The sequence below is a fragment of the Balaenoptera borealis genome, assembly GCF_965194805.1.
Source record: "Balaenoptera borealis genome assembly, chromosome: 1".
Classification (NCBI taxonomy): domain Eukaryota; kingdom Metazoa; phylum Chordata; class Mammalia; order Artiodactyla; family Balaenopteridae; genus Balaenoptera; species Balaenoptera borealis.
Window position 1 is genome coordinate 42489299 of NC_138860.1, and position 26756 is coordinate 42516054.

At 41.5% G+C, this 26756-nt stretch overlaps 1 protein-coding gene across 8 annotated transcripts in view; it reads right to left on the reverse strand.

The window, feature by feature from the left end:
- LOC309632885 (uncharacterized protein) overlaps window positions 1-26756 on the reverse strand; it is a 197649-nt gene that overhangs the window by 4038 nt on the left and 166855 nt on the right. For 5 of the 8 annotated variants that reach the window (XR_014247115.1, XR_014247116.1, XR_014247117.1 and 2 more), the window contains one exon: window positions 1-26756. This exon is cut by the window's right edge. The exons of the other annotated variants lie outside the window; for them this stretch is intronic. The gene's annotated coding sequence lies outside the window, so the exon portion shown is untranslated. 8 annotated transcript variants of the gene reach the window in all.

The window sequence follows — 26756 nt, forward strand, 5'->3', positions numbered from 1 at the left end:
TTCCCTCATCCATAAAATGGGTCTAATTGAAGTGGAAACTTCATAGCACTCTTTTGAGGATTAAATAAGTGATAATTATCCTGGTACACAGAGAACATTGAATAATTCTGGCTACTGGAAATGGTGCCAACAGAGGGTGTGGCCATGGAGGGGGAGGTGTTTTGTCTTCTCTGACCAGAAGGGGGAAATTGAGGCAGAAAGCATACCTCAGTCCCATGTGAAAGAGCTTGGTAAGTGAGGCCCAGCACCAACAGAAAGTGTGCCTCCTTGACTTACAGGGAGTAAATTCCTGTGAGTTGTAGAGGAAATAGCCTCTCCTAAGGAGGTTAGATAGATCCCAAGATATCCAGTCCTCGGGAGGGTCCACCACTTCCTCCGCCTTCTCCGTAGCCACACAAAGTGCCCAGCACTATGCATAGTACCCTGGTCACCTCCCCAGACTCTGGGCAAATCTGTGATTAATATCACATACATTTGTAGAGCACTTTCTTCTATTTAAATGTTATTCTACTTTCACATACGTTATCTCCTTCGATCCTCACGACCACCTTGAAAAGAAAAGTATCATTTTGGATTACAACTGAGGAAATGGAGGCCAAGAGAGATTAAATAAATAGCATAAGCTCAAGCAAGGACTAAAACACAGGTCTTCTGCCTCCAACTTCTCCACTGCTCCATGGGGTGGGGAGGGCCAATTCTGCTCCTAGGGTTAACCACTCCCTTCCCAATGTCCAGCTCCTTGGCCATTGAGATCATAGGGTGTGTTTCAAATATCTCAAAAGTCAGAGATGATAGTGAGTCTCAAAATTTGGTGTGTGTAGGAGTCTCTTGGGGAATGCGTTTACAAATACATTGTCCAAGGCCACCCTCCAAGGGATTCTGATTACCTGGGTCTAAGAGGGGCCCAGGAATCTGAAGTTTAACTAAGTCCCCGAATCTTTCTGATTTCAGTGGTTTAAGAGCCACGCTCTGAGAAACACTGGACTGAGGGAAATTAGTGGGGGCCTAAGAGGGGGCCTCTGAAGTACCACCTATTTGACCTCAGTTAGCTGACTTAAACTTTCCGAACATTAGTTTCCTTAAGTGCAAATGAAGATAATAATATTTACCTCTGGGGATTCTGTGACAATTAAATGAGGTAACACATGTAAGGTGCTGAGCACGATGCCCAGCACATATAAAGTACTCAGCTATGTTAGTAATTATTAACATTACTGCTGCTGTTGTCATTAACACTGAAATATAGCCAAGTCTGGTGTTACTCAAGGAATAAGTTACTATAGCTTAAAACCTTATCATTTGGAGTCACTAATTCTATAGCCAATTGGGATATAGAAGAAACATAAATAGGATTTGATAAACTTAAATCATTTTAAAATGAGTGACTCATTTATACTCATTTAGCTGCTTTGGGGTAGGGGGCAGGTAGATTAGCAACTATTTGGACAAACAAGAGTTTGTTCTCTAATTGGCAGATGCTGATGAACAGTAGGAATGGGAGGCAATTTGTGGATAAGCCAAAAAGGGCTTCTCGAGACCTGGATTTAAATCGATGTGCTTGGCGCATTCAGTCAACAGCAGAGACCACTGATGTGGGCAAGAACGTTGGGACCCATGCCTAGTCATGCCAGATTCCTCCTAATTATCCCCCATTCTCCTGGCACCTTAGCAAGTGCGTCTGGGGACCTCAGGTGTCTTCAAACGGATCTGATGTTGGAGCAGAGGAGGACTCTGCCTTCCTCCCGGAAAAAGCTTATTCTGAGGCTGCCCTAGGACTGTTCTTCCCTGGAGGAAAGAAGAAGAAATAGCAGAAGAAAGTAAAATAAATGGAGCTAAGAGATGGCCTACAGACAGTCCTCATTGTGACCTCTGTCTATCTCTTCCAATCTGTCTTGCTCCCCTTAGGCATGAAGTGGCTTTGTCAGCAAGGACTACAAGGTTCCCTCACCAGGGGCTGGGGGCCTGAACTTCATCAGAGAGCCTCCTAGAAATCTATTATTTTATCTGGGCCCGCTCCCTCCCATACTTTATTGTGGCCAACACATGAAACCAAATTTCTGATTAGAGAAGGCCCAGAGACTTACTCCAGTGGATTTTGGCATCTTGGGGAATGTGTCCCAAGAGAGGAACCTTAGCATTTGCACGACCCAGTAGGATGGGGGCAGGTGTCCATCACAGGTGAGTGAGAGGCATCAGTCTCAGCCCTCCCTTTGGGAACCTGAATCCCCCAAGACATTTTTGGGTGAGAGCAAATTATTCTACAGAGTTGCCTTATATTTAAGCTATGCAGGCAGCTAACTGCATAGTGGGAGTTGAGAGCCCCTGGAAATCCTGCCCCCAAGAAACCCTTCCCACAAAGGCAAGTATTTCTGTCTCCAAATGGTCTTCTTCTGGACCAACATAGTCAGTCCCTAACCTTCCTCTCGGATCCAAGCCCCTGAGATGACCCAGGAGCAGAAAGGGTCCTGCAGAGAGTAAACCCTACAGAAATAGGAGACTCAAGTCAGTCTCATTCTAAGTTTTTCTCTAGATTGCTACCCCCTTTTTATCTTCCCTTCTTAGTCTGCTATCCTTTAAGACCTTCACTTGTCTCTGCCACCTGATCCCTGTGGCTTTTTCATCTCTGAATCCTGTGTGATGCCAGCTCAGTGCTGGGCACAGAGTGGGCTCACGGATGAATGAACAACGCAGAGGAGCTCGGGGGAACCATTCAGGGGGAGGGGAGCAGCACACCTATTCCTGGCCTCCTTTTCCCCCCTGGAAGCCCAGAAGGAAACAGACCCTGCAAAGAAAAGTCTGTTAATGTTTTACCGAAAGTCCAGCTCCACAGTAACGTTCTTTGCTTGTGCTAACTGGTGGCAGTAAATGTGGTAAAAGCACATATTTGCCTGGAAATCTGCTGCCTTTTATATGAAAAGAGTCAAGACTGCCTCTATGTTTCAGTCTTTATTTTCTCTCCCTCTTCTGGCATCCATTTCTATAATCCACTTCTCTCACAGGTCCAAACAACTTAACCAACCACTGTCACCTTGATACCCTGCAATACACCTTGTCCCTTGCCTGTTTCCTTCCCCATCACTCCTGCCCAAGCTAGCCCCTCCAGGGCAGCAGGTTAGTGAGGCCACGGTGCCTGAGCCACTCAGATATCATTTTTTTTTTTTTTTTATGATTCATGCCCTAGGAGGTTAAATTATCAAGAACAGGAAATGCACATGTAATACTGCTGGGGAAATATGACTTCAGACATGACAGGGGTGGGCAGGGATGGAGGTTACCTGCTTCATGCAAAGCAAGGAGCTGGGGAGAGGCTGCCCTCAGTGGGGAATTTTATTTGCTTTAATATTATCATTCCAGGAATATAAGATAATACTTCTCTTAATTGCCCTCAAGAAGGAACCTCTTCACGATAGGTTTGTCATACTCTTGATGAGTTGCCATCCTCCAAAATGAAAACATCAAGATTGCATTCAGGCACTGAAAAACTGCTGGGTGCAGCAGGAAGTGCCCCTGTTGGTCTGAGAGTTCCTCATGGTCAGGAACTTTCACTGGGTGACCCTGGGGCCAATGTCTCACAATCCTCTGTGTGCCTTCCTCTGACTACTCAGCAACATTTTACACTCTACACTCCATCTTTCCCTCTCAAAGTGCTTTCTTTATTTGGTTCCCAGAGACTCCTGGTTTTCTCCCTACATCCCAGGACACTCCTTTGCTGGGTCTTTCTCCTCTTCCTAACTCCTAGTATTTGGAGTAACTCGGGCTCAGTCCTTGGACTTTTTCTCTTTTATTCTACTTTCCCTTGTCATCTCTCTCACTCATGGAGTTAAATACCAGGTTGAATCATAAGAAACATCTGATATTCAAGTTTCTTCACCTACAAAAATGGAAATGTCACTGGTCTCACCTAATGCTAAGTCTATGATAACTGCCAAGTCCATATCTGTATCTCCAACCCCTGACCTCCCCTTGAGCTCCAGACTCACTTATCCAACTGCTTACTTGATGCCTCCTCTTAAATGTCTAATAGGCATCTCCACACTAACCAAAGCAGTTCAGAGCAGGAATATAGGCTTCCCTGCCATATTTGGTCCTCTCTCAGTTTTCCCCATCTCAGCTAAGGACAAGTCACTCTTCCAATTGCTCAGATCAAAAACCTAACAGACATCCTCGTTTCCTCTCTTTCTCTCACATGCTCCAGAATTAAATTCTACTAGCTCTAACCTCACTTCTCACATCTCCACTCCTATCATCCTGGAGTTGTTGCCTGGATTTGTGTAACAGCATCCTAACTGGTTTCTGCTTTGACTCTTGGACCCCCTATAATCTATTCTGTGTTCGGCAGTCATCACCATGATCTTCCCAAAGCATAAGTAATATCACGCAATTCTCCCCACCCTCCCCACCCCAAATCCTCCAATATCTTCCCATCACACTCAGAATAAAATCTAAACTCCTTACCCTGTCTATTTTCCGGCCCCCTGCCCGTCTATCTAACCTCCATCTCCTTTGCCTTCTTCACTCAGCTGTCAATCAAGGCCTTTGTACCTCCTATTCCCTCTGCCTCTAACACCCTCACTCCACTCATTCAAGCCTCTATTCAGACATCACTTCCTCTGGAAAGGTTTTCCCAGGTCATCCCATCCTCAGGTAATACTTATCCCTTGACGCTGCTTTATGTCATATATTTACCACCATAATTATGTGTTTATGTGTCTATCTCCCAACTAGAATCTGTATTCTCTGAAGGCAAGGATTTTTGTTGGCTTGGTCAGTGCACTATCCTAGTTTCTGGCATATAGTAGACACTCAAGTATTTGTTAAATGGATGAATGAATTGGTGAATGAACGTGTAAGGCCCCCAGCTCTCTAGCTTATGAGAGCTCAAGATACGTTTGATAACTGGCAACATGGGCCAACAGTTGAATAATGATGTGGGATTAACCAAAACACGAAGACTTGGCTCTTCCTGCAGGGACTGTGACATCTTTGGTGCTGGCCATCACAACCATACACAAGTCACAACCACATCACACATCGTACCATACACAACATCACAACCAACCACACCCACACACAAATCACGCACCAATAATGATAAAAACAATCAGACTTTTATCAAGATCTTATATGTCCCAAGCACTATTCTAAACTGTTTACATACCTTATCTCATTTAGATGACTTAACAGCCCTATAAATCAAGTACAAATCTGATCCCCAATTCAGATGAACAAACCGAGGTAAAAAAGAGATTAGGTAACTTTTCAAAGTTCACACAGCCAGTAAGAGAAAAGGCCAAATGTCTCTGAGATTTTTAGTTCTGGAAAAGGTCTCTTATGAGTACTACCCACAGAAAATCTCACTCTCTCCCCTCACAGCTGTCTAGATGTAGTTCAGATTTTTCAAAGCTCCAAAGAATCCCATAAAGCCAAGGGCAACAAACCGTAAGAACAACCAGTGAGAAAGACTCTAGATCCTGTGCTTCCTGAGGGTATGTGATTCCACCAAAAATGTAAGCGAGTCAGTGACACGATGAGAATCCGTTCCCTCAGGTTCCTGTGAGGGCACCCTGCATCCCTCTCTGCTGACCCTCGTCCCCAGCCCAGTTGAAGGACATGTGTTTACCTCACACCCTCAAGCGAACAACCAGAATCCATGTAGCAATTAATTCACCCCCAGCCTCATGCGTCAGCTCAGCTCCATCTGGTAAACTGGAGTCCTGAGGCCTCAGGTTCTCAACCCCCTCACCTGACAGGTAGCACCTAAAGAAGAAGCCCTTCTGAAAACATCACAGCTTCTGCACTGCCAAGAAATGGGGCACCCCAAGGCCTGTGTGCTGACGCTCACCTCCTGCCTTCCTGCCAGTGGTACGGATGGGCTGCTTGGAGACCCGCTGCTTCTCTCTGAGGAACAACTGACACGAGGCAGCAGGCCCCTGTCTGCTCCCCTGCAGGGCCAGACCAGACAAAAAGGATAGGGACGAGGGAGGGCTGTCTCTTCAAGTAAGAGAGCAAGTGAAGAGATAAATGGAACTGATTTCAAAAGGAGTTGTAGGGCATCTGGGGAAGCAAGACTCCTGGGTTACAGTTAAACCTCTGAAGCATCAGTAATAAGTTTCACGTCCATGTCACCCTTCTCTTGGACTCACCAAAGGCTCTCAGGGGGGACCCTGGGGTCTCCTTCTCACAGCTAGATAGGACTCACCTTTCACAGCACTAGAAACAAAGACTGCCAGTATCAATATTATGTGCCAAAGCTACTGGACTGGATGTGGACACAGAAAGATTTGAAGGCAGACTCGCAGTGCAGGTCTCCCAGAGAACGTGTGGATAAATAGAAGACATGAGAGAGAGAAAACATTAGCTTAAGAAATCACAAGCCTCTGCCCCACTGAGCTCCCCAGGCTGGATGGAAGCTGAGCCAGGGCTGAGATGCTCTTGTCTCTGCCTTGTGAGGTAGTCAGTACCAGCCGCAGCCTATTTTCACTGGATTGTCCAGGTTGGAGTAAGTTGTCTGTACCCCAGACTCTGCCCCATCACTCTGTCCAATGACCCAGGACATTGGTGAACCCCTTGCTAAGCACCAAGGGACTGTGTACCTTTCAGAAATCTCCTCAACTGCAAAATGAGGCACGGAGAAAATGATTTCTGAGATCCGATGCAGCGCCAATATTCTGGAATTTAATGAGCCTATAGTGGAATATTATCAGGAAAAATCCTTTGCTCTTCATGGAATGGTTACCAGCAATCTCAACAAAAATAAGCAGTAGTGTCCCCTACATAACCTGGCTCTTACATTTTAATCAAAGCTCATGAACTGAAAAACTCATCAAAATATGTGATGGGGGAAGGGGTTGATTGTATGGTAACTCCATTGTTATCCAGGTACGTTCACCATCTCTCATGAGGTGTGTGATCACCTGATTGGTCATATTTAAAATTACTTGTTGACCAATAACTAATGCCCAGGACTATGATGGGCTCTTTGGGGAAGGCAGAAAACTAATAATAATATAAAAATAATATATAATAATATATTATGTCTCCATCTTTAGGAGAAAGAAAATTAAAAGTCTATTTTTAAGAACTAGAAATTAATACAAATTAATTAAACAAGAAATTGAGAATCACACTGTAATTTTTAAACCTTAAGATCTGACTACTGTTCAGTTTAAAGTTGACCAGCTATAGAAGTCCAGCTAATGCTAAACCTCTGAAGCACAAATAAAAATTACATCCCTAAAGACAAGGAATCACTGGTTCCATGTAAATGTGCATAAAATATTTACCTTAGCCCAGTTATTAAATTCTCTTTAGGCAAAATCTGACCTTTCTTTTTTTTATTTTTATTTCTTTAATTTTTATTTTATATTGGAGTATAGTTGATTTACAATGTTGTAGTAGTTTCAGGTGTATAGCAAAGTGATTCAGTTATATGTATACACATATCTATTCTTTTTCGGATTCTTTTCCCATTTAGGTTATAACAGAATATTGAGCAGAGTTCCCTGTGCTATACAGTAGGTCTTTGTTGATTATCTATTTTACACGTAGTAGTGTATATGTGTTAATCCCAAGCTCCTAATTTATCCCTCCTCCAGAAAACCTTTCCCCTTTGGTAACCATAAGTTTGTTTTCTAAGTCTGTGAGTCTGTTTCTGTTTTGTAAATAAGTTCATTTGTGTCATTTTTCTTTTAAGATTCCACATATAAGTGATATCATATGATATTTGTCTTTCTCTGTCTGACTCACTTCACTCAGTATGATAATCTCTAGGAAAATCTAACCTTTCTTGATAAGGTAATGCTAAGGTTGGTCATTTTAGTATCAACACATAGACTTTATTTTTATTTACTTATTTTTTTGTGTGAGTTATTTTTATTTCTTTTGGGAAGAATTTGGGGGGATGAAAATAACATATTGTTATTTTTATTTGTTTCTCAGACTATGAGGTTAAATAACTTTTCATATGTTTCTTGGTCATTTATATGTGACTCTGAGGTTGTCACCTTTCCAGGACTTGCGGTGACTGAGGGCCTTTTGCATGTGTGTCACTGGATGTATGTGGGCAAAGCAGTGTAAATGTCAGGGCAGGGGGCTGGGGACCACTTTTCTTGGACCCTCACATGCTGTTAAAAGCCTACAACTGAAGCCTGCTGAAGCTTGACAACTAAGGCTCTGGGTAAAAGTGATTCAGACCAAGAAAGGCCACCAGGCTCCGATTACGGAAGAGAGTCTTATGCTGAAAGGATGGGGTCTCTGGGCAGAACAGGGCTTTCCCGTAACAACCTTGACCTCCAACTGTGGCCTCGTGCCAGGGAAGAACCTCCCTGCTGGGGACTCCATCTTCTCTATGAGGTTACAAGTCCGTCACAACGAGTGTGAAATGAAGATCACTATTCCTAGAAGGAAGAACTAAATAGCCTGGCCTTCCGCCTTCTAGAACTGTGATTCTCCAACTTCAGCTATGATAAGAATCACCTGAGCAGCGTTTTTTTTTTTTTTTTTTAAATGGAGTTTCCCATGGTCTATCCCTTTGGGGTTCTGGGTACATGGGTCTGGGGTAGAGCCCAGGAATCTGACGTTTTAACAAGCCCTTCAAGAATTCTGATGTAGGTGGTTCATTCTTTGGGAAACATCATCTACAAAATGGTGGGAATGTTCCCAGAGAAGGGTTAGCGATCACTCCCAACCATGCTTCCTTCACCTTAAGAGCAGAGTGAGCGGTGGTGCCACTCCTAGGAGAGTTTAAGCAAGTCAGATAACACACCGAAAGGAGGAGGAAATGCTGTCCCGAGACTCGCAAGTGGATGGTAAATGCCAAGGCCCTTTTTTTTTTTTTTTTGTCTTTTTTACTTTGGCTAATAATATTAACCAATATTTTTCTTTTTCCTGGAGAATGTCATGCCCCACAGCATGACTTGCCAACCACAAAATGATGAGGCTTTCTCAGGTAAACTTTTCTCATGTAAATGGCTTTCAGGACCCATCTTTCTCCCTCTACCTGCTGGTTCCTCTAAATACCATTTAGTTTCTAAGGCTCTAATTTTGAGGAAATTCCTTTTTCTCAGAATGAATGAGAGTCATCAAATGCTGTTACTGAAACAGAACTTTGGGAGAAGTCCGTCCAGCACTATCACTCTATAGGCAGCGAAATGATGCCCAAGGAGGCCAGTTGGCTGACTAGTGACACAGACTGAGGCCACTCTTACAGGCATGGGTGTGGCCACGTGAGCAGACCGCACAGACGCACAGTTCACAGAGCCCCCAGGAGGTCCCTTCTCCCTGCGGTGCCACATCACACAAGTAAGCTGACCCTGCAAGCATGTCTAGACTCTCTTCACTGGATTTCCCATTAAAGAGATGCTGAAACAATTTTTTTTTTAAATCTCCAGAAATAAATGGATATATCATATAGCAAAAATACAGCAAAGAGGCTGGAAAAATCCACTGTGCACATGTTTTAAAAAGTTATAAATAAACAGGAGAGTCAGAAACCAGATTAAACTTCCAAGTTGAAAACGGGAAGTGGAAGATGAAAGACCAGACCTACTCCTGACTCGTGCTCTGGCTCAATGGTAGAATCCTCTCCTGGCTACACAGCCCAGTAGACTTTGATAGAATTGTCGACTTTCAGGACTCGAAAAGATTGCAGAGGTCAGAGATTGTCTAGCCCAACTTCTCACTTTGGGGATGAGGAAACTGAGGCTAAGAGAAATAAGGATGCTTGCCCGAGGTCACACAGCTCAGGTGTGTTAATCAACCAGGGCTATTCTTCCAGCCAGTGAAGGAACCACAATGGATGGGTTATTTGGACTCAGGCAAAGAAAACTTATTACCTAATAGTTTGATGTCTTTTCTGTATGGTATAAAAATCTTAAATGGACCACCTAGTAGGGAAATGTAATCACAGTTTTTAATTAACATAAAGCCTCTGCAACATTTTTTTTTGTTATATTACTTCTATACAGTGCAAATCAATTAGGCGAAATGGGCTAGTGGATGCAGAGAGTGGCGGTCAGTCCCTGGACGCATAATTGCTCTGTGGCTGAGATTAACACCTTCTCATGCTATTAGGACCGCTGATGAATCTTGTAGTCCTGATGAAGCCTACAATTTAGGGACTATCCATTCCAGCTGTCTCCATTTCTGCAGCCTCCTACATGCAAACAATTGTGAGCTAAGTGCTGCATTTAATTAAAGGCCCTTCCCATGTCATGGGTATAGTCACAGGAAAGACAAGAGACCTCATTTATTTAAAACACACACACACACACACACACACACACACACACACACACACACACATCTTACTGGTGATTAGTTAGCTTTAAAACAATCAGGATTAAAGTAGTCAGAGAGACCACCAAAGAAGGATAAGATATTGATGACTTTTGAATTGGAAATTGCAATGTGCACATCATCTCTCCTTCTAGGAGTTAGTATCGAGTCACAGATGAGAAATACGACCCTGGGTTTCTTCTCACTTTAAAGGGTCATTTCATCAAAGATTGGCTTTCTCTGCCTCTTCCCAAAAGTCTGACCAAGCCTCTCACCCGAATTGTTTTTAACTACTAGATTCTGATGTGAGAGGCCTGAATCTGGTGATCGATGGGACAGGTTGAGTAAAGCATGGCCATAGGCATTCAGGTTGCTTATAATATCAAAAAGAGAAATTCATCTACAATGTAGCTTTGCTTCCAGTTTAACAAAGGGAAGCTTTTCCTGGGACAATTCTTACTGGAATAGGAGACAACCAAAAAAAAAAAAAAAAAAAAAAAATCAAACAGGCAACAAATAATTTTACCATTACCAGGTAATATGTGTTAATTGCTTAGTTTATATACTCAGAGTGACATACCATTAGAGACTGTGTATGCATTGTAACCAGAGCATTAATAAATTTAAAATGTGCCTGTTAGGATGACAGCTCTGGAGGTGCAAAGGAATAACAGTTATCACTTGGCAGAAGCTGCTCTCACCCCATCTGCTGAGACTTTGCATACATTTTCAGCTTCCTGAGCAATGATTAGGCCTGTCAGAACCTCTTTAACCTTCTAACTGCTGGTCCCCACTGGCCGTAATTAGAGACTAATGAATTCAGAAGATGCAGGCCGTGAGGAAAACTGCCTTGACAGTTTGTGTACAAATTAAGCCCCAATTACTTCATGCATCTTTTGCATCGCTGATACAAGTCTCTGTTATTATTTTTGAATATGGTCATTTTAGCAGAAACGAAGAACTTGGCTAATGTATTTTGTCATTTTTATGGCTCGTCATAAAGAAAAAACATACTGGGTGGGTCATGAATATGTGAAATAAACTACAGCGGATTATAAAAAGAAATTAATTTTCCTCTTGGGAATACCCTGCCACCTTTTCATCCCCCCTGGTGGATATGCTTATTAATATGGTTATTGTTATTCAGATAATATCTGCCATCGAAGGAGGTTGACTAACTAGCAGGTTGTCTGGTTTAGGTTTAGACCCTAAGTAAGGAGCATTTGGAAGTGAGATGTCCCTCATCTTTCCTCCTGGCTATAAAGATCGCTTGGAGCACACTGGCAGGAAACTCTTTGTTGTCTGCCTTTACCTGCCCCTCCACTATCTGTGGCCATGGAAAAAGTTTGTAACTCCAAAAGTTATGACTTTAAACCAGTACGAAGTTTCAATGTCACATTCCCTTAAAAACTCTTAAAATGATATTTAATCTTGTCTCAGCCCCCACTGGTCAACCCAACCAGATAGTCAATCTCAATCATTTGGGGGACCCTTTCCCCTACTCTATGAGGTCACACAAGAATCCTGGCTTATATGTTTCTAGAATGGCAGAGGAGTAGGTGGGCATTTCTGCATGATGGTCATCACCTTTATGGCCCTTCCTTTAGCTAGAAGAGACTGCTGCTGAGATCTGGTCCTGCCATCTGTCTGTGGTCCCTGCTGCTCTGGGCAGCTTGGAGACCCCTATGCCAGAGGTCCCTCCCCACTGAGAACCAGTGTCCTGCAACCATCCTCCACTGAAGTTCCTGCATGCTGAGGGACACCTGTCTCTGTTCCCTGTTCCTGTCCTGCATCAGCCTCAGAGAATGTTTAAACTCTCCGTTCTGTCTGGCCACCTTTACCTCACCAGCTCAAAGCACTTCCCTCTATTCCCTCCCGTGGTAGGTAGAATAAGGCTGCCCCACGCCCAAGTCTACCTCCTAATCCCTAGAACCTGAGAATATATTATCTACCTTACATGGTAAAAGGGAATTTGCAGATGTGATAAGTTAAGGATCTTGAGATGAGGAGATTAGCTGGGTGGGCCCAATTTAATCACAAGAGTCCTTATAAGAGGGAGGCAGGAGGATTAGAATCAGGGGGAGGAGATGTGAAGACGGAAGCAAGGGGTTGGAGTGATGCAAGGAGGGGGCCGCAAGCTAAGGAATGCAGGAGGCCTCTAGAAGCTAAAAAAGGCCAGGCAACTAACCCTCCCTTAAGTCTCCAGAAGGAACCAGCCCTGCTAACTCTTTGATTGTAGATTTTGGACCTCCAAAATGGTAAGAGAATAAACGTGTGTTGTTTTAAGCCATTAAATTTGTGCTAATTTGTTACAGCAGCAATAGGAAACAAATACACCTTCTTCTATGGAAACATAAAGATTTGGGTTTGAGTTCCAACAATTATTATTCCAATAAAAATAATTATCCCAATAATTTACCTTGTCTTATATTCTCTGTCTTCTCTAAGATTGAAATCAAACTATCCTCATGAAGTTGTTATGAGAATTAAAGGAATTAAAGAAACTAATTTTATATGTGGAACATAGTAGATAACTCAATAAAAAGTTGACCAAGTGCATCTCAAAACTGAGTCTTTGTGTGAATATGAACCAAGGATGTCAGCCCCTTCCTGGTTTCCTCACAACTGGATCTATTGATGGTTTCCACATGCAGGTTCCAGCCTATTTGTTTCTGAAAGGCTGGGAACAATAGTCTCTTGTCCAGTAGACTTGTACCTGACCTACTCTCTCAGGATCTGGGTCCTGTGACCCAGACCCATCTATTTGGTCTCAGGTCTCCCCTCCAGGTCTCTTTATCAGCCAAAAATTATCTGGGCCCTGAATCTGCTGAGGAAGATTCCGACGCTTGAGTAGCTCTGAAGTTCTAGCTGAACGTCCCTACTGTGTTGGCTTCATCTTAGAATGGGTATCTGCCTAAGTAATTCAACCTTAAGAGGAAGAAGCCTTAATTCTGTTTGCTTGCTGTGCTGAGGACTCCTGTTCTAGGACCAGAAGCCAAACCCTCAACTCAGCTAAGGCATAAGACCCCACCTTATTCTTATCCATCTCTTTTCTGGACTTATATCCTTCCCCTCTACCTCCAGATTTAACCATATACATCAGCCACCCTTGGAAAGATTCCTGGGTGAAAACAAAAAGCCAGCTCTATTCATAGCATTTGACCCACATCTGAATGCCTTGCTATTATACTCCAAGCAACTGATCAGCTATCTTGGGGCCAACATTTTTCAGAATTAGGACTGAGGTTCTCTTACCCCATCAATGTTCCTGGACCACTGAATTATCCTCTCCATACCTACCTGGATAGTGGATTTCCCTCAGGTCAGCAAGTTCTCATTCTGGATATTCCTCTCCTCATGTTCTATGTTGCCATCAGCATATTGTAATGGTGGCTTTGAGTTCTAATTATTAAAGAGAAAGGCTAAATAAAAACCTGGGCCATGCCTTAGCACTGACTCAGAAATTCACTTCACTAGAGAGATTTATTAAAAAGCAATACTTAGGGCAAGCATAATATTAATTTCTTTAACGCTATTCTATTTCATAATGGAAATGTGGCATGAATTGCCACGGCATATCGTCTCCTGACTCAAAGGGATTCATGCTTGGTGGGATGCTTTCCATTATTCTCAGGGTGTGCAACAACAGATTAGGTTAACCATATGAAATTGCTGATATTCAACTGTTTTTGACTTACAGAAACAGCAGTTTCATATGGTTCAACTTAATATAATGTTGTTCACTGAAGAGTGGAACAGGACACTATTAGTTGAATATGTTGAAAATTTGCCAGTGAAACTAACCCTGTGGACGCTCCTCTTTTCCTGAAACATGGTAGCAGATCAGATTCCAAATTCCTATTGAGAATGTAAAAACTGAAATTGACAAAAGTTACATAATTAGTGTAATACTTTCAGACTTAGAGATCCTCTGTTTCTGGCTTTGCTGCCCATTAATACAAAACTTCTATTGCAGAATTGACTGCTGCTAGCTGTTGAAAGCCAATAAGAATCATAATCCTTCTCTACTTAGGTGCCATGCGACAGTGGCCCAGGTGTGTGTGGTGATAAATACACAGCTTCCACAGAGGATGTCTCATTCGCAAATTTCCCTTTAAGTCTATCTTCACTGATTTTGCACAAAAACTTCTCTAATCACCATTCAGAAGCTTTGCAAAAGACAGTCCATGACACCTTATACAGTTCAATTTTAAACTCTTTTTAGTGGTTTGGATAGTTTACAGATAAAAATGATAAGATCTGTATACACAAGTGCAGCTAAGCAATGTCCAAAACAGCGTGATCTTGGAAACACTTATAGTACCCTCTCTTAGCAGCTGGAATTCCCATCATTTAGTACTCTCCTTAATTAAGGGTTGGAGGGCTTAATAAAATTTCAGGTATGCCATATAGAAGAGGTACCACACAAATTCTTAACCAGATATGTATTTGTACCTTAGTGTGAGTTGTTTAGTATATCAGCTATTTTGATAAATCTGGTATGAGAGTACACAACACAATTAGGGTTAAGTAGACAGTGAGTGGAATGATCTCTATCACAAGATAAGTTTAACTGACATGTCACCACGGAGGGCCTATGGTCATTGGGGTTAAGGGCAGCGGGTCAAAGAAGAATGGAGATTCCAGAAGAGTAGATATTCGATCAAGTTTTCCTGCATCACAGTTTTCATAAAGTTCTACTCTTTCTTATGGGGTGGGTTGCCTGCCCTATAAGAGCAGTATATTTCAGAGGAATGGATCTTCTGAGCCATCTTGACACAGTTGGCTGGTATAAAGTCAAGGATCTATGATAAATACCTATTAAGAATTTATGGGGGACACTGGCACCACCACACAAAGGAAACACTTGAAAACCCCCAGCCTAGATAAGGATCAAGGGTCCCATGTTATTCTAATTTGCATTCGAGTCATTTTTCTAACGATACTTTTGGAGTTAGGTTTACAGAAGAATAGACTCAGACTAGTGGAAGAGTATGCCCAGAGACATGGCCTGCAGTGACAAGATACAGATGGCCACCAACTCAGGGCTTCTCATAGACCTTGCCTCCCTGTGAACTCTGAACTTGGCCACTGCTTGATAGAATGGTAATGGAAGTGTTAGAGTTGGTGGAGGGGTGGGGAATAGCTCCCCAGCCTTCTCCAGACAAGCTCTAGGGAGGACTGAGAAGAAGAGGGAAGACTAAATGACACAGTCCACAGCTGTGTGTTAGATTCACAGAACGCAGAATGGAAAACTGTGGCCCAGAAAAGCGGGGTCATGACCACCTTTTTCCCCTCTGTGATGGAGACACGGCAGGTTACCACTGCCCCACTACATACTTGGTACTTAACTGGCAACTTGAGACACTCATTATGTAATCACATCTTCATTGTGATGGTCTTGAACTTCAAGAAGTGATATTGTGAGCTGGGGTCAGAAGACTGCACCCCATTGATGCCCAGAGCACCAGGTTCTTATACAGTCTCCAGGAAGCCAGGTGTTATACCTTCATTCTCCCTCTAGGAAAAAGAAAATCATTTCAGAAGATTTCTACTCAAATCTGGGATCATTAATTCATATGTTAGACTGACATTTAAGACTTCTGATAGACCTCAACCGCTGATGAGGTCCTGCGGTAATGGCTCCGCCATGCTGTCTGGAATCTGAAAGGGCTTCTCTTTGTGTCTATTTTATTGCCCATCCTCCAGCTCTTGGCTCTGAGATTTCCACACTCATCCAACATAGGATCTCTCTCTTTCAGAGGAGATTCTGTGGCCAGTAGAAATGTAAAAATTCACATGGAAGCTTGGTAAACAACCTAAGATCCAAGGAGAGATGCGCCTGGCCCCTCCACACCCTGGCACTACTCTACACAGAAGCATCATCCATTTCCAAGCTAACAAGACTCCTCAAGCACTGGAGTCAAGTGGGAGGAGGCAACACGCGTGCAGGTGCTGAGCCACAGATTACAATTCTATCCCAGCCACGGGAGGGATGAGCCAGGGGGCCTGCTCCTGACTGGGTTGGAAGATTTTAATCTCATTCATGCAATATTCATTTTTAGAACATACCACAGGATTTTCTTCAGAAAGGCTCATTCATTCTCTGGGTCTGCTTCTGAATTGTAGATCAAATTACCATGACTTCTTTTAGGGGGAGAATGTAAAGTTCACCCAGATGGGTTTAAATTCAAGTGTGATTGGTCGGTAATGGTTTACTATGAAAAAGCAAAGAATGTTCATCACAATACTGGACCAACCTGAGCCCCAGTGTCCCATAACTGCCCTCACAAGGGCATCCTTTCCACCGCTGTTCAAGTCCATTGCCTTACCGTGTTGTTACAAGTTCCTTTATCTCACTGAAAACATCCTCCTTCAAGGATGGAGACTGTTTATTCATCTGAGTATCTCTCCAGAGGTTCTGTGTTTACCTATAGCAAAGTCTTCAACACACATTGTAAAATCAAATTAATATATATTCTGAACAATGAATATATTCTTAGTAGTTAAAATGTATCTTTAACATTTAAAATATATTCTCAGTAGTTAATTTCTAAGGGGCTCCCTTTCACATAGCCCTGCTTGTACACACACAAACACTAAAATGATTTCCTAAAACAGAGCAGGTAATTTTCACAGCATCACTGCCCTCAGAGTATAGAGTGTCTGAAGATAAGGACTGAGTGTTTTCTGTGCTCTGTATTCAGTATAGTTCCTAGTTTATGAGACTATCCATTAATTCAACAAACATTTATCTAGTGCCTTTGTAGGGCTGGGGAGTTATCAGTCACTAACAAAGTCTCTATTCTCATGAGGTTTGCATTTTAGTGTGTGGTGGGGAGGTGGGGGAGTGGGAAATAGATAATAAAAAAGCAAATAAGAAAATAGTAGATATTATAAAGTCTTAAAAAAAGATAATGGATAGTGACTAGATGTATAGAGAGTACCACTTTATATTAGGGTTCAGAACAGGCCTCTCAAAATCAAAATTAAATAAAACATTTGGTGTCCACACGACAAGAAGTGGCTAGCCACGTGATCAACATCTAGAGCAGGACCATCCCAGGATCACAGGAAGAGGCAACAGCCAATGTGTCAGAGGATGGACAGGCTTTGAGTTGAGGGCTTGAAGGAAGGCCAGTGTGGCTGAAGCATCATGAACGATGAGGAGAAGTTCAGGAGACAAGTTTGGAGAAATGGGCAGGAGCCAAATCACGGGGAGCACTGTGGGTCTTGAAACGTGTTTGGATTTTTGCAAAGGCAGTAGAAGCCATTAGAAGTCTTAGGGAGGGAAGTGATTTTTGTTTTTGTGATCTGATTTTTGTTTTTCAAGATCATCCCAATGGCTATGTGGAGAATGGTGGGTGGGTAAGAGGAGAAACAGAGTGACTAGTTAGGGGTCTACTGCTGCAGGACCCCTGGGAGACAGCTCCACCCGGGGGGCAGCCGAGCAGTGGTAACAACTGCTCTAACATCCTCAAGAAATGCAGGAAAAGGCTTTCTGCACAGGGGAACAGCTTGAACAGAGGAAGGAACACATTGAAGACATCTGTAAGTTCTACGAGCCTGAGAGTTCAGTACGTCTGGAGAAAAAGCTGTCAAACAAACAAAACAAACAACTAGAACCAAAACATGCCAAACACATAGGTGTCAACAAGTAAAAAAAGAAAAGCTTTTTAAAAAGATAGCATAAACAGACCTAAGGGATCTAGAAAAAGACTAGAATAAGTTTAGACACGCCCCACACACTTGGATTGGCAGATTCAACTAAGATGTCGATTCTCCCCCAAATTATTTTATAAATGTAATTCAATCCCAATCAATCCAAATGGTGTTTCTGGATGAGTAACTCGGCAAAAATCTCCTCCAAGTCGTGTGGAAGAATATCTATGTGCAAATATTGAAGATGTACACACCCACAGTTACATGTGCTAGCAGCCACGGTGTGTGCTAACAGGGACAAAGGAGCCCAGAGACTCTACATCCCCCCCTTTCTCCACCTCCCCTTCTCCTTCCAATCGAGGTTGTAAGAAAAGAGCGACTGTCCTTTCACACTTAGCCCTGCAGCAATATTTTGAAACGTTTTTGACCATGACCCATGTAAAGAAATATGATTTATATAAGGACACACATATATTATTGAAACAAAAATTTTATAAATAATACTCTGACTACATGTGACTTATTTTATTTTATTCTATTCTATTCTGTGGAACTCTATAAGAAATAGTATGCGGTCAGAACCCTCTTAATTGAGTTCATGGTTCCCTAATGTGTCAGGATGCACAGTTTTTAAAAGCACTGCCCTTGCGACATCTGTCCTGCTTCCTGGTCCTCTAAGGTGATCTCATCACCAAACCCATCTTACTGGCCGAGCAGCAACCCCTTTGGCTGAAGTCTCACTCACTTTGCTTAAATATGAAATTCAGAAAGTGCTCCCTTTAGATTTCCTTCTGGCCTGAGAATGGAGAGAACAAGTCTGTCTCAATTGATTGGGAAACAAAGGAAGGGAAGTGGAATTTGTGGTTTGTTTTTTTATATAATGATGATGATGATTAAATAAAGCTCCCAGTCGCTGCTTGCCGGGAGCCTCGGCTCCCGTCTCTGCGTGATAGCTTTTCCTGTCCATTTGGTAGACCCATTCAGCTCTTCTAGTCCATCAGTTTTTAAAAAACAGAAGGAGGATTTAAGAACATATTCAACATTTATTTCATGGAAGACAGTAACCTTCTAATGCAGAATATTTGTTTTTAACTGCACAGATCTAAAGTGCCTTCTAAAAACAAAGTCCAAGCTACAACTCTGTTCTCTCGCCATAAAAATTTTAAATCACATTGATTACCCATCTGGAATATCTGCATCTCTTAGCAGACTAATACTCCCTTCAGAAGCAAAACAAGTAAATATACAAAGGGAAACATGATTAATAATTTATTTGTGTTCTGTTTTTCAGGACAAGTCCCTGCTCATTCATGCTCTCCACTGAAAATGTTTTATAACTATACCCCAAAACAGGTATGATAAACTGTCCCCTGACTATCAGTTTAAAGGAAAGGGAGAGACATGGAAGTGTGTGTGTGTGTGTGTGTGTGTGTGTGTGTGTGTTATTTTTAAACACGTTTTACTAACTCTTACCTCTATTCTGTCGTATATCTAAGAAGTTCAGTTTTGCCTCAACAAATCAGTTTTCTGGATAATCAAGCAAATGTATTTGATTGAACAAGCCACACTGCTTACACTTAAGACAACATACTATTTTTTAAGAAGTTGTATCATATTAGGCTCTTTGTTCCAGAATACCTGATATCCTACTAGACAACTTACTAGACAAATTATGTACACTCAATCAAAATTGCACAGAGTCCCCTATGAATTGCCAGTAATTCATCTTTAATGCTTTTCTATCATTTTCTTTTCACCTCTGTCCCCTTTCAGCATCCTTTCCCCATCAACATCCTACAGGAACCTCTACTCCCTTGCTCCCATCCAAAGAGAAATCACCAGTTTCCTAGTAAAATTTTATATGCAGTTTCTATCATGAAAACTTCAAAATGTAATGTTTTCCTTCCTTGAAGTACATAAAGAGAAAAGTCAGGCTATATCTTATATTGTTAGTTATCTATTCAGTATCCACACCAATATTCTTCCTTGAGAATAGAACCCCAATATTCTTTGAAGTGGCAATATGGCTAACTAAATATTTATTTTCCCAGAATTCTTTGCATCTTAGAGTGACCATGTGACATATTTCAGGCCAACAGGCCCTAAACGGAAGTCTACTGGAAGTCTCCAGGGAAGCCTTTATTTTCTTGATTTTTAGGGAACAGAAATGGCTGGCACTGCCTTTCCATCTTCTTCTTGGCCTGAGCAAAAATGTGATGTCTGGAGCTGAAGCAACCTTCTTCAGATCATGAAGCAAAAAGCAAGAAAATCACAAAGACATTAGCTCTGAGATCTCTGAGCCACTGAACCAACACTGGCAGCCCACTCCCTTCAGACTTCTATTTTTATGAGAAAAATGAAAAAACCTTATTTGTTTAAGCCATTGATTAGTCAGATATTCTGTTACTTGCATCCAAACTGAGGTACATGAAAGATTTCATAGTAAGTTCCACAGCCCAGCGACTCTGTTGGGGGTGCCTCAGGGGCTAAGGTGGAGAATGCAGCAAAGGCTAAGCCAGCAGAGAAACTCTCCTTTTACTGGTATCTGATTTCCCCAGACTAGCTCACCTTTTATCTTATATACTAAGGTTATAATTAAGAATTCATTTGAGAAAAATAAATTATTCTGTTTAAGACTCTATGTTTAAAACCACTGGATTAGATACATTTGGATCAGAAGATTTGTTGGCTTTATTATGGAAAAAAGCCTTAAGAAACAAATCATTACTAATGGGATTTTAGCAATATGGTGTCTATAAGAGGAAGGGATTTTGATAACGAAAAACTAGCCTGGATCCTCTCTGATTACCTCTCTCTCTCTCTTCCCCGCATATGGCCTGTTCTGAGTACCAAGCTGACGTCATATATTATTTCCAATTAGGTTGATTGGTTGTTCTACCAAGAGATGCAAAGAGGGCCTACATAATCCTATATTGTCACAGAATTCAGGGATCCAAGCCTGAGTAGGAGGTAAATACAGAGACCTCAGGAATGTTTCTAAATTAATAACAGGTGCTTCATAAGAGCAGAAGTTGCACAGAGGTGGGGAGGCCTTTCTCTGCTTTTGTATCTCTCTAGAGGCCCCAGTGACCCTGGTCCTGGGGGAAGGCTGCTTTGTTGCGAAGTCTTGAGACCAACATTCTCATGAGTTTCCTTCTGTACCAAAAGGGCTTGATGCCTATTTTATGTAATGTTGGTGTCCTGAAATGGTCTTCATACCCTGAATTTTGGTGTTCGGACTAGAAGTTTAAATTCATTATGGCCTTTCACAAGTTAAAACCAAGAATTGTTTAAGAATGAGAATAATCCCCACCCACCTCTCCTCACCTCTCACAAACACACCGTCCTGCACATTGAAACCTCCTCAGACATTCAGTGTTGTAGAGTGTGGGCTTTAGAACTAGAGAGGCTTGGGTCTCATCCCAGGTCAGCCATTTACTGCCTGTGTGACCTTGGCTAATCACTTAACGGCTCTGTGTTTCAGTCTCATCATGCCTAAATGGGGTATGTATAAGAATAGTACCTACCTGTGAGGGTTGTTATGAGGCTTAAATAATTTAAAATATGCAAAGTGCCTAAAACAGTTCCTGGAACTTGTTAAGTGCTAAATGAGTGTTAGCTATTATTGTTGCTGTTGTTACTTACCTGCTCCCAAGTTTCATCTCCCCATTGGTAAATGGGGATAACAAAGCCCCATACAATTAGCTCCTAGCAAGTGGATGGATAATCAGTTGACTTACTAACCTTTGTTGGTGGCTAACAGTTTCCCCCATTGGAAATGCTTCTCCCCTAGGCTCTGCCTGCTCAGAGCTTCTCAGCACCTTAGATCCTGCATAATTCAAACTTCCTGTGTGAAGCCTTCTCCAGGTTCAGAAGTCCACCTTGTCTTCTCCTATTACAAATATCCACAGCTATCCGTGTTGATACCTTGCAATTTAGTACCAAATCATAGGTTGACTTTTTTGCTCTTTATCACTTCAATTTCCTATTAAAACTTTAAGCTTCCTATGTGCAATGATTCATTCCTCCATGTTTCTTAATACACTTTGGTATATCATCACCCAATGCTGGGAACATGGGACACGCTTAATAAAAATTTGTTGATTGCTCTACTTATCTTTAAGTCCATATTTTTATATGTATGCATGGAGTTCCTTTCAAAGCAGGCTATACCTGTAGGACAGCAAAGTACCACAAAAAGCATTCAGTTGATCTCACCTAAACTAGAATTGGGCATAAACCCAGTAACAGAGGAAACTTGGAAAGAGTTCCCTCCCTCTGTGATGCTGAGGGGACACAGATGTTGAGTGAGGCAACATCTTCTTGATCTTATTTCATCAATTGAAATTCCCCCTTCCCCTAGACCTTACCATGGCCAAATTCAAGAAACAGACGTTTGCATAAAAAAAATCTCCCTGGAGTTAGTGTGGCTGTTTATCCAATTTTCACCCTGCCATCCAGACTTAGGTTACGTCCAACAGAGCCCAAACAATAAGCTGGAGTGTACGAATTTCAGCCTGTGGAAGAGGTGAAGGAGAGGTGAGATGGCCATACATGAGGAGTGCTGGAGAGGAGATCTCCCCTTCATGAGAAGTGGGACAAGAGAAATTCACTTCCCACACAGAGAAAACTTCTTTTCTCAGCTCTGGATCCATAATCCTTTTTTTTTTTTTTATTGATGTATGCAGTTGATTTACAATGTTGTGTCAGTTTTGGGTATACAGCAAAGTGATTCAGTCATATATATATATATATATTTTCAGATTCTTTTCCCTTATACGTTATTACAAAATTTCTAATATAATTCCATAATCCTTTGATTCCTACTATTTTCTATGTGAAGACACTGTCTTTGGACCACCTTTCTCTGCTTCCATTACCCCTCTCTGGTCCCCCAACACAAAAAGTAATGTTTAAAAATTTTCTAAACCTGATAGGTCCACAGAGCTTTTCCATATTGATGCACTAAGGGTGTGTATTTCTTTCTTTTTGATTTTCCTGTTGAGTCTGTACATTTTGATTGTAACATGAGCTGTGAGCAATTGCTTCAATGCAGATAATAGCTCTGTCTCAGTGATCTACAAAGCTGTTAAGTTCATCTATTTCAACTTTTTTCCTCCAACATTACCTTAGTAAGTTGTATGTGAAACATGAAGAGTATAGGAGAGATGCTTTTTAATGCAATTTACAACATCTCAGAGGTGAGAATTGAAAGCCCAGCTCTGATTGCAACATCTGCTCTGAACAAGGGCATTGAGGGACCTGCCATCAGATTTTTTTGTCTTAAGGATGATCACCATGTATGTTCACAAATAAAAACGTGAAGCGTTCTGACAGCCAAGCAAACCGTGAAGAATTAAACTTCCCAAACAGGAAAACACACTGCAGCATCCTTGCTGCTATTCATTTGAAGAAACTACTCCATTCAGAGCCTCTTCACTTCCTTCCCTGACTGCCTTCCCAATCCCTGTCAGGTTCATCCCTCACAGACATGTTTCTGCACAAGGGCAAGATTCCATTTGGAGAGGGATTGGTCCAATGTTGAAAGAATCAGTTTCTTAATGATAAAATCAGACTTCTCTAGTAAAAATGTTTGAGGCAGTGTATTCAGTAGCAGTGAAAGGTGGTTTGTAAAATAACCAGCACTGCCCAAGACATAAGTTTTCAGTGACTCACCAATGCCTTCCCAGCAAGTCCCTTGAAATTTCAGCCCCTCTGTTCTCTGGCCTCATTCTCTGGCCTCTGGTCTATCATTTTTACTATAATCCCTGCTATACTTCAGTGAGCTCCAGACAACGTGGACCAGCCTGTCTTCCCTGACCATTTTCATCCTCATGGTCTTCCCTGACTGCTTTTCTTATGCCAGTATTTACAACGCAAATCCTCTCTCCACCTTGTCACTGACCGAAACCCTACCTCCCTTCAGTGCCTAATACAAGGGCTCCTTCTTCAGGACCCTCTCTTGATCATTTAGCTGGATGTGACCACTCCATCCCTTACAGTGCTGTAGACCCTTGCTTTTAGCATATATCACATTGCATATATGAACACTGACTCCATGAATGGGGATATCAGGAAGATGGGAAAGGTGATATCTGAGGGGTTTCATCCCATCTATTGACCACATTTGTACCCCTTTCACTGGCTAACTGGTAGTGTGAGATATTTGGGGGAATGGGGTGAAGGCTAAAGGGACTATTAGATGTTTGTATTTAATTTCAACTTTTAAAACACATGGTTCAAAACGTAAAATAATATAAAATGGTATACATTACAAACACAGTGTAAGAACTGCTTCTTGGTCATTTTCAAAAGCCAATCTTCACTGGGGCAATTCAGTCCATTCCAATAAAAGCCGCGCAATGCTTCCACGGTCTTCATACATCAAAAACTGCACACAATGGACAAATTCTTAGGGACCTATTCAAACCAGATTGATGAGTAAAAAGAATGTATGTGTTTATCAAATAGGATATCTAGTATCATGTAGACAAAATCACAATGTGATTGGCTCTTTTTTTTTTTTAACATCTTTATTGGAGTATAATTGCTTTACAATGGTGTGTTAGTTTCTGCTTTATAACAAAGTGAATCAGTTATACATATGTTCCCATATCTCTTCCCTCTTGCATCTCCCTCCCTCCCACCCTCCCTATCCCACCCCTCTAGGTGGTCACAAAGCACCGAGCTGATCTCCCTGTGCTATGCAGCTGCTTCCCACTAGCTATCTATTTTACATTTGGTAGTGTATATATGTCCATGCCACTCTCTAACCCTGTCACATCTCACCCCTCCTCCTCCCCATATCCTCAAGTCCATTCTCTAGTAGGTCTGTGCCTTTATTCCCGTCTTGCCACTAGGTTCTTCATGACTTTTTTTTTTTTCCTTAGATTCCATATATATGTGTTAGCATACTGTATTTGTTTTTCTCTTTCTGACTTACTTCACTCTGTATGACAGACTCTAACTCCATCCACCTCACTACAAATAACTCCATTTCGTTTCTTTTTATGGCTGAGTAATATTCCATTGTATATATGTGCCACATCTTCTTTATCCATTCATCCAATGATGTGATTGGCTCTTTAATCAGTCTGTTATATCATGAAAACCTGGCCTAAAATCCAGTTCTATTTTACAGGCCAAGCAGTTAAGAGAACATGTTTTGTACTGTAAACTTACTACTCATTTTACTTAAATGGTGTATTGGATTAGTTAGCGTTCTCCAAAGAAAGAGGATCAGTAAGATGGAGATAGATAGATACGTTTAAGGAATTGGCTCACATGATTGCAGGGGTTGGCAAGTCTGTAGAACAGGCCATCAGGTGGGAAATTCAGGGAGGAGTTGGTATTGTAGTCTTGAGCCCAGAATTTGCAAGCTTGAAAATCAGGCAGAGTTTCCATGTTGCAGTCTTGAGGCAGAATTTCTTTCTTGGGGAAGCCTCAGTCTTTGTTCTGACTGGATGAGGCTCACCCTCATTTTTAAGGATAATCTGCTTTACTCAAAGTCTACTGATTTAAATATTAATCACATCTAAAAAAACCATCTTCATGGCTACATTTAGACTGGAGTTTGACCAAACAACTGGGTACCATAACCTAGCCAAGTTGACAAATAAAATTAACCATCAGAAATAGAGACAAAGCTCCAACTAAAGGTACTTGGCTTAGAGACATTTTTGGCTCTGGGTAATATTGTTTCCCAACAATCCTTGGGAATCCCTTCATCTTGGCTAACTTTCTTGAAACATCTAAGCCAAAAAATCTACTGGACCCAAAACTGAAATAGTGAAATGTTCTGAAAGTTCCTCCAGTACAGTAGAACAAAGTCCCAAAATGCTTCTGCTTATTTGGAAAACATTTTAGGGACCATCCCAATGAATCCTAGAAAAGTACTGGCAACTCAGTTTTCAAAGAACAACTTACTGATTTCATCTGAAATAAAGTCTAACAGTTTAGCTAAATAATTCTTCAATACTATAACAAGAAGTTGATGAGAGAATAAAGTTGATGACAGAATAAAACAATGAGTGGATTACTGCTCAATAAGAGAAAGATTGTTTTCTCTTCTCTACCTGTCTTAAATATTGTTTTTTATGGCTTCTTGGTAGGAGAAAAAGACTCTTTAAAACTATGACCCAATGTCAGGGAGAAAACAGACTAGTCTCTTAAACTAATGGCTGTTGTTGAGGACTCCTTTAGCTATATTCAGCCTGGAAAAAAAAAAACGAACTTTGCAATAAACGACCTTCATGGAAGAAGACTATTCATGTTAATTAGTAGCTCTTTTCAAATATGATTCATATATGCATTAGGCCATGCCATGCTGAACAATGCACGCATTGTAGTAAACATCAAGATAAGTCTCAAGTATGGTTATCAAAATTTTAGAAAAATCTAGCGGGGATTTTTTTTCATAAGATTGTGACTTGCTGCTCCTGGTACATTGCACAATGGTATCTCTCCTAATGGCTTTTAGCTTTTGCCACTGCCAACTTTTATATTTAAAATCCATACAATTATGGACAATTTATGAACATTATGAGGCTTTTCTTTTTTGCACTGATTCTTACTAATTCAAGCCAGCTTTTATCCTTTGCAAATCAAAGGCATTTTGCTTACAACACTAGATTCATTCTCACATATTCCACTTTATTCTTATTATTAGTATTCCTTATTATGCATATTTAATTTAAGAATGCATTTTCTCCATTAAAAAATTAGAATATGTGGAAAGAAGTACCAGAAGGTGATTATTTGCTTTAGTTTGCTTTTATTAACTATGGAAGGCCTCATACGTTCTTTCCAAAGTTCCAAGC